This window comes from Triticum dicoccoides, chromosome 7A, assembly GCF_002162155.2.
Source record: "Triticum dicoccoides isolate Atlit2015 ecotype Zavitan chromosome 7A, WEW_v2.0, whole genome shotgun sequence".
Classification (NCBI taxonomy): domain Eukaryota; kingdom Viridiplantae; phylum Streptophyta; class Magnoliopsida; order Poales; family Poaceae; genus Triticum; species Triticum dicoccoides.
Genome location: NC_041392.1, coordinates 241,204,054 through 241,210,142, shown reverse-complemented (window position 1 = coordinate 241,210,142; position 6,089 = coordinate 241,204,054).

The following is a 6,089-nucleotide window of genomic DNA, read 5'->3' as shown; positions in this document are numbered from 1 at the left end:
AGCATAACATGATCAAACCCAGAACTCATAGAGTGTTAATCACATGGTAAATGTGAACTAGATTATTGACTCTAGTAAACTCTTTGGGTGTTAGTCACATGGGGACGTGACCTTGAGTGTTAATCACATATCGATGTGAACTAGATTATTGACTCTAGTGCAAGTGGGAGACTGTTGGAAATATGCCCTAGAGGCAATAATAAATTGATTATTATTATATTTCCTTGTTCATGATAATATCCATGCTAGAATTGTATTGATAGGAAACTCAGATACATGTGTGGATACATAGACAACACCTTGTCCCTAGTAAGCCTCTAGTTGACTAGCTCGTTAATCAATAGATGGTTACGGTTTCCTGACCATGGACATTGGATGTCGTTGATAACGGGATCACATCATTAGGAGAATGATGTGATGGACAAGACCCAATCCTAAGCCTAGCACAAGATCATGTAGTTCGTATGCTAAAGCTTTTCTAATGTCAAGTATCATTTCCTTAGACCATGAGATTGTGCAACTCCCGGATACCGTAGGAGTGCTTTGGGTGTGCCAAACGTCACAACGTAACTGGGTGGCTATAAAGGTACACTACGGGTATCTCTGAAAGTGTCTGTTGGGTTGGCACGAATCGAGATTGGGATTTGTCACTCCGTGTAAACGGAGAGGTATCTCTGGGCCCACTCGGTAGGACATCATCATAATGTGCACAATGTGACCAAGGGGTTGATCACGGGATGATGTGTTACAGAACGAGTAAAGAGACTTGCCGGTAATGAGATTGAACAAGGTATCGGTATACCGACGATCGAATCTCGGGCAAGTACCATACCGCTAGACAAAGGGAATTGTATACGGGATTGATTGAGTCCTTGACATCGTGGTTCATCCGATGAGATCATCGTGGAACATGTGGGAGCCAACATGGGTATCCAGATCCCGCTGTTGGTTATTGACCGGAGAACATCTCGGTCATGACTACATGTCTCCCGAACCCGTAGGGTCTACACACTTAAGGTTCGATGACGCTAGGGTTATAAAGGAAGTTTGTATGTGGTTACCGAATGTTGTTCGGAGTCCCGGATGAGATCCCAGACGTCACGAGGAGTTCCGGAATGGTCCGGAGGTAAAGATTTATATATAGGAAGTCCTGTTTCGGCCATCGGGACAAGTTTCGGGGTCATCGTTATTGTACCGGGACCACCGGAAGGGTCCCGGGGGCCCACCGGGTGGGGCCACCTGCCCCGGGGGGCCACATGGGCTGTAGGGGGTGCGCCTTGGCCTACATGGGCCAAGGGCACCAGCCCCTAGAGGCCCATGCGCCAAGATATAGGAAAAAAGGGAGAGTCCTAAAGGGGGAAGGCACCTCCGAGGTGCCTTGGGGAGGATGGACTCCTCCCCCCCTCTTAGCCGCACCCCTTTCTTGGAGGAAGGGGCAAGGCTGCGCCTCCCCCCTCTCCCCTACCCCTATATATAGTGGAGGGGAGGGAGGGCATCCATACCTGAGCCCTTGGCGCCTCCCTCCCTCCCGTGACACCTCCTCCTCTCCCGTAGGTGCTTGGCGAAGCCCTGCAGGATTGCCACGCTCCTCCATCACCACCACGCCGTTGTGCTGCTGCTGGATGGAGTCTTCCTCAACCTCTCCCTATCTCCTTGCTGGATCAAGGCGTGGGAGACATCGTCGAGCTGTACGTGTGTTGAACGCGGAGGTGCCGTCCGTTCGGCACTAGGATCATCGGTGATCTGAATCACGACGAGTACGACTCCATCAACCCCGTTCACTTGAACGCTTCCGCTTAGCGATCTACAAGGGTATGTAGATGCACTCTCCTTTCTACTCGTTGCTGGTCTCTCCATAGATAGATCTTGGTGATACGTAGGAAAATTTTGAATTTCTGCTACGTTCCCCAACAGTTTCTACGTCAATCTCTTCTACTGAAGCTTCTGTCGTGTCCCTGTCTGCGCATGAGATTGCACAATTGCGATGCCTGCTTGATGCTTGGGACTCTTCACCGACAGTTTCTGCAGGTTCTGTGACTAACTCTTCTGGCATTGAGAAACCACCTTCAACTCATTCAGGTATATCCCCATGGATTCTTGATACTGGAGCATCTTTTCATATGACGTATGATTCTTCCACTTTGACCTCTGTTCTACCTGTTGAGTCTCCTGTTCGTGTTCTTACGACTGATGGCACTCCCCTCCCTGTAGCTAGTCGAGGCACTCTTAGCACTTCTTCATTTCATGTTCCCTCTGTCGCTCATGTTCCTCGACTTACCATGCAACTCATATCTGGTGTTCAGATTGTTGACTCTAGTTGTAGGGTCATTCTCGACTTTGATTCGTGTTCTGTTCAGGATCGCCGCACGGGTGCTCTGCTTGGTGCTGACCCTTGACGCTCTGATGGTCTATGGGAGCTTGACTGGCTTCGTCTTCCCTCTGTTGCCAGTGCCGCCAGTCTCGCATCCCCTGTAGCTGCATCTACCAGCTCTTTTCAGCAGTGGCATCATCGTCTTGGCATTTATGTGGTTCTCGTCTCTCGTCTTTGGTTCATCGCGGTGTTCTGGGGTCTGTCTCTGGTAATGCTTCGTTGGATTGTCTGGGTTGTAGACTTGGTAAGCAAATTTAGCTGCCCTACCCTCATAGTGAGTCAGTGTCCGAGCGTCCTTTTGATCTCGTTCACTCTGATGTTTGCGTCCGGCTCCCTTCTCTTCGAAAGGGGGCCATCGCTACTATATTATCTTTATAGACGATTTTTCTCGGTACACTTGGATCTATTTCATGTCTTCTCGTAGTGAGGTCTTATCTATATACAAAAAATTTGCTGCCATGGTTCACACCCAGTTTTTCACTCCTATTCGTATTTTTCGTGCAGATTCAGCTGGTGAGTATATCTCTCATGCACTACGAGGATTTCTTGCTGAGCAGGGCACTCTTACTCAGTTCTCTTGCCCTGATGCTCATGCTCAGAATGGTGTGGCTGAGCGCAAGCATCGTCACCTTCTTGAGACGGCGCGTGCGATGATGATCGCTGCCTCTCTTCCGCCTCACTTTTGGGCTGAGGCTGTTACTACTTCCACCTATCTCATCAACATTCAGCCTTCTACAGCTCTACAAGGTGTTATTCCTCTCGAGCGTCTTTCTGGTCATCCTCCTGATTATTTGGCACTTCGTTTGTTTGGTTGCGTTTGCTATGTTTTGCTTTTCCCCTCATGAACGCACCAAACTGACCGCTCAGTCTCTTGAGTGTGTCTTTCTCGGATACATTGATGAGCATAAGGGCTATCGGTGTTGGGATCCTGTCGGTCGCCGGATGTGTATTTCCCGAGATGTGACTTTTGATGAGTCTCGCCCCTTCTACCCACGTCCATCCTCCTCAGTTTTTTCAGCGGAGGACATCTCTTTTCTTACGTTTCCAGATACACCTCCATCTGTGCCCAGTATTCCTATTCCTCGTCCTGCTATTGCAGATCAGACGCCGTCCTCTCCTACGGTGTGTTCTCCTCCCTCATCACATGACTCTCCACCTTCATCACCGATACCTTCCCCTTCTCCACCTTCATCACCGATACCTTCCCCTTCTCCACCTTCATCACCGACACATTCTCCGTCTCCACCTCCAGTGATTCCACCTCTTCCCTCCTTTCCTTTCCATTATACTCGTCGTCAACGTGTGGTGGATAAATCCACTAACGTGCCATCTACTTCTGGTGCATCGTCCTCCTCATCCCAGCCGACTTATGGTCTTCGAGCTCGGCCTCGCCCTCCCCCTGACCGCTATTCTCCTAGTCGATATGGTCTTTCGGCTGTACTTGAGCCTACCTCTTATCGCGATGCTATTGTTCATCCTGAATGGCAGTTTGCGATGGCAGAGGAGCTTGCTGCTCTTGAGTGCACCGGCACATGGGATCTTGTTTCTCTTCCTTCCGGTGTTCGTCCCATCACTTGTAAGTGGGTCTACAAAGTTAAGACTCGCTCTGATGGTTCTCTTGAGCGTTACAAAGCTCGTCTTGTGGCTCGTGGCTTTCAGCAGGAGCATGGTCGTGATTACGATGAGACTTTTGCTCCTGTGGCCCATATGACCACTATCCACACACTTCTCGTTGTGGCCTCTATTCGCCATTGGTCTGTTTCTCAGCTTGATGTTAAGAATGCCTTTCTTAATGGTGAGTTGCGTGAGGAGGTTTATATGTAGCCACCACCCGGGTATTCTGTCCCTGATGGCATGGTATGTCGTCTTCGTCGCTCCCTTTATGGCCTTAAGCAAGCCCCTCGCGCTTGGTTTGAGCGTTTTGCCTCTGTGGTGACCGCTGCTGGTTTTTCAGCGAGTGCTCATGATCCGGCGTTGTTTGTCCACCTTTCAGCTCGAGGTCGGACTCTTCTTCTTCTATATGTTGATGACATGATCATCACTGGTGATGACCCTGAGTACATTGCCTTTGTCAAGGCACGTCTCAGTGAGCAGTTTCTTATGTCTGATCTTGGTCCTCTTCGTTACTTTCTTGGGATTGAGGTTTCCTCCACCTCTAATGGCTTTTTTATTTCCCAAGAAAAGTATATCCAGGATCTTCTTACTCATGCGGCTCTTAGTGATGAGCGCACTGTTGAGACACCTATGGAGCTCAATCTTCACCTCCGCGCTTCTGATGGTGAGCCCTTGTCTGATCCGACACGTTATCGTCATCTTGTTGGGAGTCTTGTCTATCTCGCCGTCACTCGTCCGGATATCTCCTATCCTGTCCACATCTTGAGTCAGTTTGTTTCTTCTCCCACTTCGGTACACTATAGTCACCTTCTTCGTGTTCTATGATATCTTCGTGGCACGATCTCTCACTGTCTCTTTTCTCCCTGCTCCAGCTCGTTATAGCTCCAGGCTTATTCAGATGCTACGTGGGCTAGTGATCCTATGGATCGTCGTTCACTTTCTGCTTACTGTGTTTTTCTGGGTGGTTCTCTCATTGCCTGGAAGACGAAGAAACAGACTGCAGTTTCCTGTTCGAGTGCAGAGGCTGAGTTGCGAGCTATATCTCTTCTGACGGCAGAGGTGACTTGGTTACGATGGTTACTGGAGGATTTTGGTGTTTCTGTTACAACACCTACCACCCTCTTGTCAGATAGTACATGTGCTATCAGTATTGCACGGGATCCCGTGAAGCATGAGCTTACCAAGCATATTAGCGTTGATGCTTTTTATGTGCGGGCTGCTGTGCAGGATCATGTTGTTGCTCTTCAGTATGTGCCTTCTGAGTTACAGCTAGAAGACTTCTTCACAAAGGCCCAGACTAGAGCGCAACATGGATTTCACCTTTCCAAACTCAGTGTTGTGGATCCACCATGAGTTTGAGGGGGGTGTTAGTTATATTAGTGATGCCTTTTGACCTTTTGCATTCAGTCTTTTGGTATACTCTTGTAGCCTTTTGGCATCCTCATGTATGTGTATATATGTTGGCTTTGGCCTCCTAATAATACAAGTTGCTGTTCCTAACAGCAACAAATTGTATGTATTTACTGGTAGCTAGTACATCAATTTTCGTTGTCTCTTTTGTAATTTTATTAGTTAAATGCAGATAATATGGACATGTTTCTTCTCAAAAGAATGGCACCCTCACAAGATGCTCCAGAAGACATGAATTGGGAGGAGGAGATCTAATATGATCCATACAAGAGAAAAATGATAGAACTTTATCATCCAAATTTGAAAGATCTGGTAAGAAGAAAGTACTTGCTTAATGGACCTTGTCGGCCCAAAGATATCAAATTTCCATATGTTGGTTCTAATGGACCCTAATCTACTAAAGTTAAATAATAAAAAATATAGTAATATTGGTACTTTGATTTGGGCATTTAATTATGTTCTAAACTTCTACTTCAAAATTTATTTCTAGTTTCTATATTGTAGGTTATTGAACCTTGGTGTCTGATGTGTTTTGGAATTTTAGAATGCAAGACATCCTTTTCAAGTAATTTTGTTTGTTTTAGCATTATCTATCTATTACCCCTATAATAGAAAGAAGTGCGGAGATCCAAAACTTAATCCTACCCATTTAATCACATCTATAAGGTTCAGATTACTCACTAAAACACGTTTC